This window comes from Pongo pygmaeus, chromosome 11 (assembly GCF_028885625.2).
Source record: "Pongo pygmaeus isolate AG05252 chromosome 11, NHGRI_mPonPyg2-v2.0_pri, whole genome shotgun sequence".
Taxonomy (NCBI): domain Eukaryota; kingdom Metazoa; phylum Chordata; class Mammalia; order Primates; family Hominidae; genus Pongo; species Pongo pygmaeus.
This window is the reverse complement of record NC_072384.2, coordinates 42,517,117-42,530,807: the sequence shown is the minus strand read 5'-3', so window position 1 is coordinate 42,530,807 and position 13,691 is coordinate 42,517,117. Positions and strand designations below refer to the sequence as shown.

General features: G+C 34.6%; 1 protein-coding gene across 2 annotated transcripts in view; it reads right to left on the bottom strand.

The window, feature by feature from the left end:
- The window catches only part of ARHGAP15 (Rho GTPase activating protein 15), a 644,804-nt gene extending 631,377 nt beyond the window's left edge, over nucleotides 1-13,427 (bottom strand). For both annotated transcript variants that reach the window (XM_054477359.1, XM_054477360.1), the window contains exon 1: nucleotides 13,300-13,427. The gene's annotated coding sequence lies outside the window, so the exon portion shown is untranslated. The remainder of the gene's footprint in view (nucleotides 1-13,299) is intronic.
- Nucleotides 13,428-13,691: the final 264 nt, after the last annotated feature.

Sequence of the window (13,691 nt, the reverse complement as noted above, 5' to 3'; positions counted from 1 at the left end):
ACTGTTACTCACAACACAAGGTATGCAAATCTCTCTTTCATCTCCCTTACAATAGTACATCCACACATTCTGATCCATACCCTACCTACATCATGCGATTCAAAAATAACAGTCGATGCAAAGACAAATGTATTTGTTATGACTTAGTCAAGTTAAACTTTTAGAGATATCTTTTAATGATTTTTTTTAAAAAAATGCTTTGGGGAGGGTTGGCAGCAGAAGAAAATTTGTTCTTTCAATTTAGGAAAATGAGCCCAGTCATGCAAGCTAGACAGACACAACAAGGACCTAAATGAAGAAGCTATACATAAATGGATGTTTTTTTCACAGAATAATCTAATGCTCCAGTCAGTCTCTAAACATTTATTAGGATTTATTGCACATACAGAAGTTATTTGGAGGACTCCAGTTCTCTCTAATCATTACCCTCTGCTCCTGCTTTTTTAGGAGCAGCTATAAATTCAAGAAGAGGTGGAAAATCGGCAGACTGCCAACAAAATTCAACCCACAGACATATGTTGTTGGGCCTGAACAATGTTTTGGAATGTTTTGAATCAATTTCCAATTGAAAAATGAGGGTTGTTACTTTTAAAAAAAACATAAAAGTATGTCTATATGTCTTCTCTTGAAAATTCATAAAATGTGGAAAACGGATCCAGGTGTGTATGGTAAGAGACAGCTGCGGGTGGACAGCTTCTACATCCTACAGACAAGGCATCATATAGACATTCTCTTGTCTACAGGTCCTCTCCTACCCACTTATCTTGTATAGATATCCCAACTGGCCTGGAGACATTCCTGACTGTGGTTCGTAGTGTCAATCACCCCTAGGAATATTGCTCCTCTGATGTATGGGTTGAATGGTGGTTGTGCTGCATATTAAGTCAATATTATTTCCAGTATTTCATTATTTTTCAATCTAAGCTGGTAAGATTGCAAATGAAGAGCAGAACCAGGAGACTGCATTTGCATTTGCATTTGTACTACTGCTTTAGAAAGAGGATCGTCAAACATTAACATTACTTCATTTATTTGTACATTTTTCTCAACATGATCTTAGTTACAATGAGTAGGATATTGTGCTGCGCTCTTTGTTCTTGCTAAGCAAGCTCCCCTTTTCCTCCCTCTCTTTTCTCTGCCTCCTCTACTGTTTCTATTATATTTTGGCAGATAATTATATCCTGCCTTATACTGGTTTCTGTTCTCTATTTGAGCTGTGTGTCTCTTCTGCCCAAATTGACTGTGGGCTCCTTAAAGTCAGACACTGTATTTGTCAGTGTTGTTGCTCTGTATTTTACGTAGGACATTATAGACACTTGGTTCCATGCCTTGCTTTCATTAATTCAATGCCCTAATACTAATTGCTTTCAGAATTAGGACTGAAATTGGTATATTCACTCAGCACTGTCTGAAATCCCCTGCCTTGAACTCCCCCAGGCCATGAGCATTTCCAGCATGTTCAAGTTTGCCACCAAGATTAGAATGGCTGTGACTCCAAGTCCCAAGTGTTGTTGGATTCCTGTGTTTCCTGCTTACCTCTCAACATCTAAAGCTGCCAAATGTATGCACCGTACAGCTCTTCATGGTCAGGAGAAGTCAGATCACTGCATTTCACCTTCCCCCATCCCTGCTCCAGGGTGTGTCTGCTCTACACATCTGCCATGCTGACTGGTCTCCAGGTTTTTTGTCAAGCTGGTTTCCCACCCTGAACCTACTGCCCACTTGCTAATCCCCTTTGCTAATGCCAGACTTCAAACCTAAAGCTCAATGCCAGCTGGCCATAGGATACAGCAAGCTTTCTGCGGACAGCACCATAGCTGGTTGTTTCCCTAGCATTTTGTCAGCACATGGGTTCCCCTCTCCCACACCTTGTTCTCATTAAGTGGATGCGCTAACACCAATTGCTTTCAAAATTAGGACTGAGTTGGGATATTCATTCAACTTACATATATGGAATCCTGAGTTGGTTTCCCCAAAGGAAAATTAAACAAAAGAAAGAAAGAAAGAAAAAAGACAAAGGACTTCTTTACTGGGTTAGCAACCTACACTCTCAGGACTTCCTAGTTTCCTTTTATATGTTTCCTTCTCAGATTCATTTTTCTAGGACCCTAGTAGATCTGCCTTGTGGACTATCTACCTTACTACCTTACCACTCCATGCAAAAATTTAGATTTAAAATAAAAGTGCATGAAGAGAATTCTACTTTCTTTTCTCTCCTTGTGTTTGCCGTTTTTCTTTGTTTCATTTTAATTTCAGGCATAAGAGTCAATGGCTGCCTACCTGTTTTTGAATTGTTTTATGTGATAAATATTAATTCTTCATAATTAAAGGGTATTTTTGGTGAGGGTACATCTTGAGCTGCTTGAAGGAAAATTACCATATCAACCAAAAATTGGTAAACAAACAAGAAGAGAGTTATCTCTTCTTCCCTTTGCCCACACAGCTATACTATACTCCCCCACACAGCTGTATTGAGAAAATGAAACTAATAGCAAGAAATTGCTTTTGATGAGTTTCGTAATTTTATCATAATACTTACAATCGAAATAAACCAAAATTATCATAGCATGATTTTTACATCATAGTGAAGAAAAAAAAAGTCGCTGTTTGATTCAAGACCTGATAAAACAATTACTACTGCTACTCTTACCACCGCATTTAACCTTTTTAAAGTGATTTACTATGTGCCTCATGCAGAGTAAACATCTTTACATACATCATTTTATATTTTTTCCTTGGGAGGAAACTCACCATTTTACAGATGAGCCAATGCAGACTCAGAAAGATTAAGTAACTTGCCCAAAATAACATATAGGATCTAGCAAGTGGTAGGGCCCAGAGTTGAATTTTATTTTTTCTGACTTCCCAGCTTGTGATTTTATTACCACTACTATCTCTGTAAGAAAGAAAAAAGTTCCAGACTAAAATTTGAGAAAAAGTATGTTTTAATGGTTATACCTGAAATGTGTTCTAGCCCTTCTGTGTCCTCCTGCAATTCAATTTCTCCATGCTTCATTGCCTTTTTCTATGAAGTCTACTAAAAGCTCCCACTTTCTCACCGGCTTTCTAGAATTACCAAGTAAAATAACATATGCAAAATGACTTTTAAAACTCTAAATAGAATATAAATAGATGATAGACATTATTACTTGTATTAGTTAACTCAAACCCAACTATCACCCTATAGCCTTAAAATACATTTATAAGAAGCAAAATAAAGAGGCAAGAGAAATAGCAATATAAAAGCATGAGACTCTTGCCATAATCTAGATAAGGCTCAATAGATGACCAATAGTGACCGTGACGATACGTGCAAATGGAAAGAAAGGAATAAATGCTGCTTGAGTATGGCAATTGATTGGATGTATGGAATAAGTGATATGGAATACATGATATCATGTCGCTTAATAATATGTCACTTAATATCATGCCACTTAATAATATCATGTCACTTAATAATATGACTTCAGGAGTAGAGATGTAATCGAAATTGGAAGGAAGGCGAAAATAATCCTTGGGAGAGGCCATGGATTTAATGTGGGACATAATCAGTTTAACCTACTGATGGGACATCATAGAGGAAGTATCAAGTGACAATTTGTTTAACCTACTGATGGGACATCATAGATGAAGTATCAAGTGACAATTAGAAATAAGGAACAATTTTGACAGAGACACCAAGGCTAAAGATAGAAATTTAAGGACCGCATTTGAGGGATGAAATTGAAATCATAAGAACGTCAAAAGAGAGACCAAAAAGAAGATGGTTTAGAGCCGTCACATCCATTAGAAATATAATATGAGCCACACACATGTAGTTTAAAAATTTCCTGTAGCCACATTGGAAAAGTTAAATGAGATAAGTGAAATTAATTTTAATAATTTTATTTAACCCAATACTTCAAAATATAATCAATGGAGCATGAATAAATGCCAAAATATTAATTAAATATTTTACATTTTTGTTATTTGTACTATGTCTTCAAAATCTGGTGTTTATTTTACACTTAATTCATACTAGCCCTTCTTAAAGTGCTCATTAGTCACTTGTGCTAGTTGCTACCATATTGGATAGGTGGATCTAAGAAGGAATTTTTGAGAAGTAAGGGCCAGGGGGAGACATAGAATCCAGAGGAGACCAGAAAAAGAGAAATAGGAAAGACACCTGCAGTACGGCAAAAACCAAGGCAAAAGAACATTTTCTTCCTCACATGTTTTACAACACCTCTGCATAGGCAATATATGCAGAGAAGAAATAACAGGTTTCCTACAGATGGCATTGTTTTAGACATCAAACAAAAGTAGGATTCTTTTAGAGCCTTTTAGACTCTAGGGCCTCATGAATAAAGTTCAGCATTGCTTAACTGCTAACACTTAACAGGCTTCAAAATTATAGCATGGCATACTGAAAATAACATGGAATTTGCATTACCTAGATCTATCTACAAGTCATGACCCAGACTACTAAAAAGCTTTGTAAATTTGCGTATTTAATCTCTTAACCCTAACTTCCTTATCTTTAAAATGCGGATACAAATTCCTTTACGTGATTTTTGTGGATACCAAATGCAATTACACACGCAAAATTCTTGTCCCATAATCTACACAGACTAAGTCATAGCTATGATGATAATTATTAAGAATCTCACTCTAATAATTTATATTGATGAATTTCTCAAGCAACTGTAAACATCTTGAGAATAAGTTAATATTGTCTAGTTTTGGTAACAACTATAGTACTTACCACAGTGCTTGAGATACCACTGAGGTAATCACCATACATTTTTTCCTTTAATGTTCTACTTTAGGAGAACCATCAAAGTATGAATAGGTGGTATTATACAGAAGCTCAGATTACTTGATTTCTCCAGTGCATTTAGCAGAGAGCTGAATTTGGGTTCCATTGCTCAGTTTCTAGTCTTTAAAATTCTAACATGAAATTAACTAAAGCAGAAAGATAAATGAACAGAAACAGAAGTTTCCCTTGACTCAGCACCCAATTTCCTGAGCATTCTACCTTCCATAGCTCTTTTAAAAAGATGTCCTGTTTTGACTCTTTTAGGAAATGGATTTAAAGTGAACATAAAATTAGTCAATTTTAATACCATGGTTTTAGTAAAATTGCTTAAAATTTAAATACTTAGAGGAGTTGCTGTTTCTCATCAGTTTATGGCAATATGTTTTCAGCTGGTGAGTTATTTGTTCCATTTTTCAGAAGCATATAACGGATACAGAATTTGAACCCAACATTTCATCACTGCCAACTTACTAAAACTGCACCATATATATAGTACATATAGTGTCATTTATTTGAAATATATTTCTAGCTTCTCTTCTCCTAAATTACCCTATTTTTTAGACCAGGAAAAGTCACACATCTCCAGACGGTCTTCCTTGATTCTATAGCCCAAAGTCAATCTTTATGGCATTTATCCTTTCACTAAACAAATATTTATTGATATTATCATACACCTACCATTTGTTACAGGTTCTGGGTATTTAGTAGTAAAAAGACAGGCAAGGTCGATACTCCCATGGACCATACATTCTAAGGTGAAAATAGCCACTAAACACTGAAAAATAAATAATAAATTCCATATCCATACTAATATGAAGGAAAACAAAAGCAGAGTAATGAGATAAGGAGGGCCTTGCAAATCACGAAAGGAGATTGAATTTAATTTGAAGTATAACAGATAGTCATTTGGAATATTACAGTAAAAGAGTTTGCATGGTTGAAGTCTTAAAATGGCCACTCTGTCTACTCTTTGGACAATGACTATTGCGAGGAAGATAGAAGCAGGAAGGAGAGTCAGGAGAATTCTGCAATAACAGCAGTGGAAGTGGAAAGAAGTGATTGAATTCAAGATATTCTGATGTACCTATACCTCTTGCTTAATGTCTAATTCATTCCCGTGAAATACAAAGCTATTCAATAGGAGCCTAAGATTTCCAATCATCACTTATAAGTATAAAAATATATCAATAGAACCTCAAAAAAGGATTCAAGTACATAATAGCAACAATTTGAAAGAAGACAAATTGTAAATAAAATGTAATATAAAAAGAGTTTTTATTTATTACATTTTCTTTTTCCATATCTTTTTCTTCACTAATATTTGTAAGGATTGCAAGACTTATGGTTTTCGTGCCCTCAAAGTATACTTAATAACAAATTACAGCACAGGAGTCACCTGGGGGGCCCAACAAAAAGTCTGACTAAAAGGTTGTAAACATTGCCACCTCTTCAATCTTCTTGAATTAATTCAAACATGTACAAATCAACATTGTTTCATATGCTTCTTGTTATTCTCTAACTTGAAACCAGAGAGTAAATGGGTGTGTGTGTTTTATCTAAAGTTTGATGTTCATCCAAGTGTCACGTTGTGCTGTATTCACTTAGCAAGATTTTTTTAGAAAAGTCATTCTATCGACAACCAAAAAAATAAAAAATAAAAGAAGTATTAGACTGAAAAAAAAGAAGATATAACACCTTAAGGGCCATTATTGAGAAAAAGTCACGTGAACAGTATAATGAAAACTAAGTTTATATTTTACAGGCTCTACTTATTGCTGATAAACTAGATGCAACTTTGGGTAGGAAGAAGTAGGGAAAGAGTAGAATCAAGGATAATTCTTAGGCTCTTGTCCTGAAAAGAGAGATGAATATGGTGTCATTAACTAAGGTGGAGGCAAAAAGAAAAGAAGCAGGCTAGGTTGGGGGACAGGTGGGCAGTAATTAGGAGATTTGCTTTGAGTACTGTATACTCTTTTTGATGTCTCTATGAGACATTCAAGTGGAGATGATGAATGGGCAATTGTATTTATAGTTTTACTGCTAAGAGAAAAGATTTGGTCTTGAAATATAATTAGTATATAGATAACATTTAAGGTCATGAAGCTAAATAAAATCGCAAAGGGATAAACCTAGAAGACAAGTAGAAATCCAAAGACTGATCTCAGGACATTCCAACATTTAGAGAGCTGGAAGATGAGAAAGTGTTAGCAAAGGATACAGAAAAGAGTGTTCAGGTAGTTTGGAGGAAAACTGGAAGAAAAAAATATCCCAGAAGTCAAATGAAAAGAGAGTTTCAAGAGGGAAGGAGCGTTCGATAGCATCAAATGCAGCTCAGACAATGAATAATATAAAGATACATAAATGGCTATTAGATTTGGCAAAATGAAGACCTTTGGGATGCTGTCAATGCTATATTCTATGGTATTTCTATGGCACTGGACTTATATATATAATTGATATTTAGATACTTATCTTTGCGTACCTCTTATCTACTAAACAGTTTTCATTGGCTAAGTAGCATATCTAATTCTTTGTATTTCCAGCAATTCTTAAGACAACATAGTATACTTAGAGTTCAAAATTATTTATGGAGTTGAATTGAATTGGACTAATAACCATTGAAAGATAAAAAATAAGTTGCAAAATCCACAATTGTATTGTGTGTTACTGACAAGGATAAGTTTTAAAATAAGATATTCTGTCCAGTTTTTGACATGTAGAAAATACTTTCATCAGATGAACTTTCCTACCATTTAAGCAAAGATAGAAACTATGAAGCATGTATTCCCTCAAATTCCTCTCCTCACTGAATCTTATTTATATCCAATTCGTCTGCATTCATGCTCATTAAAGTGCTCTCTCTTCTGTTTAAGGTTAATTCATCTACTTGAGCCAGTGATTATACCCATCTGTCTTAGTCTCCTCTGAGACCTTGTTGGGTTCCTTTATTTTCATTCCTTTTCTGCTCCTTCACTTGAACATTCATATTTTATCCCCCTTTTAAGCTACTGTCTATTTCAAGCTTTAGAAAAGGAATACAGCATTTAGGCCGGGCACGGTCTCTCACACCTGTAATCCCAGCACTGTGGGAGGTCTAGGTGGGCGGATCACGAGGTCAGGAGATCGACACCATCCTGGCTAACACCGTGAAACCCTGACTCTACTAAAAATACAAAAAAAAATTAGCTGGGCTTGGTGGCGGGCACCTGTAGTCCCAGCTACTCGGGACGCTGAGGCAGGAGACTGGCACGAACCCGGGAGGCTGAGCTTGCAGTGAGCCGAGATCACGCCACTGCACTCCAGCTTGGGCAACAGAGTGAGACTCCGTCTCAAAAAAAAAAAAAAAAAAAAAAGAAAAGAAAAAAAAAAAGAAAAGGAATACAGCATTTTATATATGCTATCTCTAGTTCTTTGCTTCCTTTGACATCTCACACCAAGGCTTGAGTGTCACTAAAGTCACTAATGTTTTGGTCTTTAGTTATACAGCTGAGAAAGGATACATTTTCTTACAAGGAAAGCACATAGCCCTTTAATCTTTTGAAAAGAAGATCAATTTTAACCATAATAGCAGAAATATCAATAAAACTGTGTTGAGATGCAGTTGTTAGAGACTGGCAAAACCTGGAAAGCTTGGCAACACGATCCCTTGAAAAAGCAATGGAGCTTCTGCAAGCATGCTTATTAAGTACTGGTGGAAGTTCAAAAAGTTACAAATAACATGAAGGATAGTTTAGCAACAGCTATCAAAATTATTTTATCCTTTGTCTCATAAATGTTATTTCTGGAAATGTGTGATAGATAGATAGATGACAGACTGATTGATAGATAGATAGAAAGATACATAGATAGATTTTCAAATAGAAACAATTACATAGACATTCATTGAATTAGAAAAACTTGAAAACATCCATCACTCTTTTTATAGGAGGCTGGTTAAATTAAGTATGATATTTCCATATAGTGGAATAGTATACAGCTGTAAAAAAGAGAATTAGTTTCTTAGTTTTGTTATAAAATATCTCTAATCTATATTTCTAAAAGAAAAAAAAGCAAAGTGGAGAGGTGCGTGCAGTTATGCTATATACATACACACATAGATGTGCATATATATATGGTTTTTACATAAACTGTGAAGTATAAATATATATATTAAACACATGAAAAGTGGTTATGTTGGATTAAGATGGGTATAAATGGGATAGATAGAAATAAAAATATAAGAAATAGCTTATCTAAAAACATTGTGTTTTGGTTTTATGTTGATTTTGAACCATCTCACTATATCATCTATTCTTAAATTAAAAGCAAACAAAACAAACAGAAGGCCTTCATCAAGTGAAAAAAAAGATTGTTATAACCATAACTTGAATAAGAACCTCAGGCACCTGAACAGGTAAGTCAGTGCCTGTCCTTACAGAAATATCTCCACTGACTTCAAACTCTTCTGCAAAGAAAATGTCACTTTACAGTGAGATAAATGGAAGAAACAAATACATCCTGACCCTAGACAGACAACCCATCAAGATGTAAAAGTGTGGCCATCCAATTACATATTTCCCCTGCTCAGAAATCCTGCTGTTACTTATATCCAGGTCTACTCTACTTATGATCTCACACTATCTTTCTGGCCTTACCTCTTATTACTATACTTCTGTCTAACAAAATTGGAGAATTCACACTGCCTTGGAATTCTCTGACACGCTGTGTTTTTGTGCCTTGACATATTTCCTTCCTGTCCTTTGCAACGTTTCTCATCTTCCCAGTGCTAGATTTCCCTGAAAATTACCACAAAACTTTCCTCCAAAACTGTCCAGAACTCCCTGAAAGTATATGATCAGATGATACAACACTTACAAAATTCTCTAGTTTATGGCCCAGCAAATAACAGGAATGCAAAAATGCTGGATGAACTTCTGAACTCTAATAGAGCATTCTCTATATCTTCTTATGGTACTTGACAAATTTTATTTGCATCATAATTATTAAAATAATAGTCACTCTGGATTATAAGCTTTTAGAAGGCAAATGTTGTGAGAAGTTGTCAAACATACAGTAGCTGTTGAAAAATATTTTAAAATTTAGTTTAATTGAAACTCATGTTTCAATCAGATCCACCTTTAAATTAAAACTGTATTTTTGTACAATTATGGAATTTGAAGAAGTTGGGAAATAATGACTATTTAAAATGTGACCATATGTGACTCTGCAGTAGAATTTTGAGGCTTTTGTCCTTTCTTCTGGGGAAAGCATTTTAATTTCTACCTCAGGAGACCCCCTCTTTTCAGCAGAGAGCCCAAGTGCTGCAGCTGTAGCTGCCCCCCCAGTGCAGGGTGCAGGGGTGGGCATGTGAGCTAGGCATGGTCACTCAGGCTGTCTGCACCCAAGTTCAGTAATTGTTCAGCTATGGTCATGTGATACAATTCAGTCCCATCAGATCTAAATCTGACACTTTGCTGTGGTGACTGGGGAAAGGCACTCTTTCCCCACAGTTTGATGAAAGGATCAATTCAGTAGGAGCTTGACAATTTCGTGAGAGCTTCCACTAGAGACTGCTTACAGCATAGTGAAAAGAAGAGCTGAGGATGAAAAAAATGAGAACTACTCCTGATAATCCTGTGTGAGCTCCTGGATCCAGCCATTCCTGACTTTGTTGTCCTTGGACTTTTCACACATAAAAGAATATCTCTTTTGCCTAGGCTAGTTTGAACTCATTTTCTGTCGTTTGCAAACAAAGAAGTTTTGCACACTCTAAGCTGAAATTTAGAATACTTACAAGGGTATTTTAAAGTCTAATCATATAGCATTTATTGTACAGTGTAAAAAATATGCTTTTAGTATCCGAAGAATTAAATTCAGAGTGTTCAATGACTTTTAAAATACATCTATTAAAAACTAATTATTTTAAATAATTTCTAAGTGTATGGGAATATCAAAATTGCCTGAAAATGTAGTGCAATAATTTTTTCTTACCTGCTGCAAGAAAGGTGTTTATTTCTTCAGGAATATCTTAAAGAAATGGATACATCACTGGGATGGATCCTTCATATAAGACACTTTCAGAAATTCTGTGTTTAAATGCCACAGGCAGGACCAATGGTTAACAAAACACTCTCCCTCCAAAGTCTTCCCCCAACCATTTACCATGGCATCAGTCTCCTGACTTGAGATCCAACATGTAGCTAATCCTTTGGGCCCTGTCTGCTGAGAGAACATATTAAAATTCAACTGGGAGGAGAAAGGGAGGCCTGGCTAGGAAGTCAAAGCTCTGTAGCCTTCTCTTATAAGTGTGGATTATTTTTATTAGATTCCCTAAGTGCTGGAAAATGGGATGAGTACATTTTAAAAGTTCAGTTGAATGGAAGGAGCCATTGAATGGAAGGGTCTATCTTTCTAGGTACCAAGGCTATGAGACTCTAAATTAGGAGCAGAGCAGGCTGCTGCAGAAGAGAGGATTAAAAAGGAGCAACAGGAGGAATATCAAGGAAAGATTTTCTCCTTTCTGAATCTTACTGAATGCTGGCCCCAAGTGGAAAAGCACGACATTCTTTGAGCAAATCAGCTTTAATATGACTTTCCAAATAAAATCTTCTGTATTATTTTCATTTCATCAAAACTTGTTTCTGACTCATCCACTTAAAACATATAAAGTAATAGAATTCTATAGTAACTTATTTGCAATTAACTGTTTTAAAATTTGGTCTGTACATTACTTCTTTTTACAAACAATTCTGAAGGTATTTTAATTTACCTATCATCTTTACTCATTGATCTTTCTAAGTTCATATCAAGCTCTCTTCAATTCATTCTTAATTTTACACATATTCCATAAAATATGTGTATTTTAATTTAACAGTCTCTGCAAGAAACACTTATTTTTACAGTGAATTTGTTTTTTAAAAGCATTAAACAATTTAAAAATTTTTCATGGACTTTTCTTCAATGCCAGATGTTTATCTGCATATTCATTCTTCCTAAGGTGTAAGTATTGCATGTGTTTATTCATTTGATATTCTTTTATAATAAAATGAAATAAAGTAATAACATATCAACCAAAATTATCAGAATTATACAGCTTCTATAGATGCAGAGGTTCAGAACCACAATATTGAAGACAGATTTAAATAATGCTTTCCATTGTGAGGAAATGCAACAAATTGAAAATCTAATCGCAATATCAAAGCAAATACATATTACCAGGGTCTTCTTATACTCTAACAATATAAAATGTATTGAACACCAAGTCCTAATCTCTATTTTTCTGTGATCATTTTAATAGTCAACAAGTAGCTAGCTTCAGTATCGACGATTGAAGAGGTCTTAAAATGGAGTGTACTAGTATGCCTAATAATTTCCTACTAAATTGACCATGTCAAAAAACATTTATGTGTGTCTTTCAATAGAAGACAATAAAAGAAAAGAAAATTGTTGCCACTTATCAACCCTCTAACCATTTTTTAATAACACAAAAAATAGGTGTTGTGGGGGCCATCACTTCTCCCATCCAGCAGCACAATAAAAATAATATTAGGGAAGAATGGATCATATCTTGGGCTTTTATTAAAATTCTTTCAAAAATCTACAGTCAGATTTATTTTAGGTATTTGTCTCTGAGATTAGCAATATTTTGATGTTTTCTGCACATATGTTACAGCACAAAAGACATTCTGTAAAAGCAAGAAGTCAATATAAAAGAAAATTACACGTCAGTTTATGACTAACAAATCCTTTTCATTTCTAAGGTTTATTACTTTGGAATATTTCAAAGAAGGAAAATTATATAATTACATAAATAACAAAAGTATACCTCTAATTTGCCTCTCCTCTCAGAGTAACCTTCAATGAAATCAGCTGTGACTTCTTTTTTAAATATGAAATTTTGCTTATGAATTAGAAACTTACACTCATTTCACCCTATATCTTAAATGAAATTCAGAAAAAAAAATTTCAAGTGTCATGATAGACAGTATTCCTTTACATTTTAAAAGCTCCTGGCTTTTTAATTAGCTACATAGTAACCTTTTTAAGGGTTTTTACTGCTAACATTAATACAATGCTTTAAAGTGAGTATCTTTCACACTGAAATTCAAACTATTTCTCATTGTTATAAAATGCCCTTTTCTCTTTCCTTATCTGGATGTTGAACAATACATATTTTTATAAAACAGTTGATTAAGGGTGCAAAGTCTCACATTATTTCTAGTTATTTTTAAATGCACTTCAAACTAAAACTTTACACCTTATTCTGTCTTTAACATTTTAGTACAAAATCTTAGCAAATCATCTTATTATTATAACATTTTAGTAAAAGACTTTGGAATTTGACAGCTGTAAATATGAAAAGAACATTCTTTTCTACATCAAAGGAAACCAGCCGATGTTTTAGTCACAGGTAAAAGCGTCATATCTTGTAGAAATGTTTATACGTTCACACCAAAACGTAGGAAACTCTGCCAAACATGTTCAAGTTTAAATTTCATGTATAATATAATGTTAAAACTTACCTTTTCTTGGCAATGACCTGTTATTGAAACTGCCATCAACTCCTAACTGTTAATGACTCTTTCAACAAAAACGGAAAACAATAAAGTCACATGTCGTAAGAGTAGGCCTGTGTTGGATGCTGCTTAATTTCAGTACTGGGGGAAGAAAAAGGCGGGGGGTGGGGTGAGCACAAAACTTTTAAATAAAACCACTTCCTGGGTAGAGACAGTTAACCACACACATCACATCATTACTCAATTTGAAGAAACTGCCTTGTGTAGTCAACAATATTGTTATTTTTCAATGTTATTATCAATTGTCAAACAAGACACATGTATAGAGATTTTATCAATTTTAACTTAAGGGGGGAAAATGTGTGATTAAAAATTCATCAGTGGGAGGAGCAGACTGC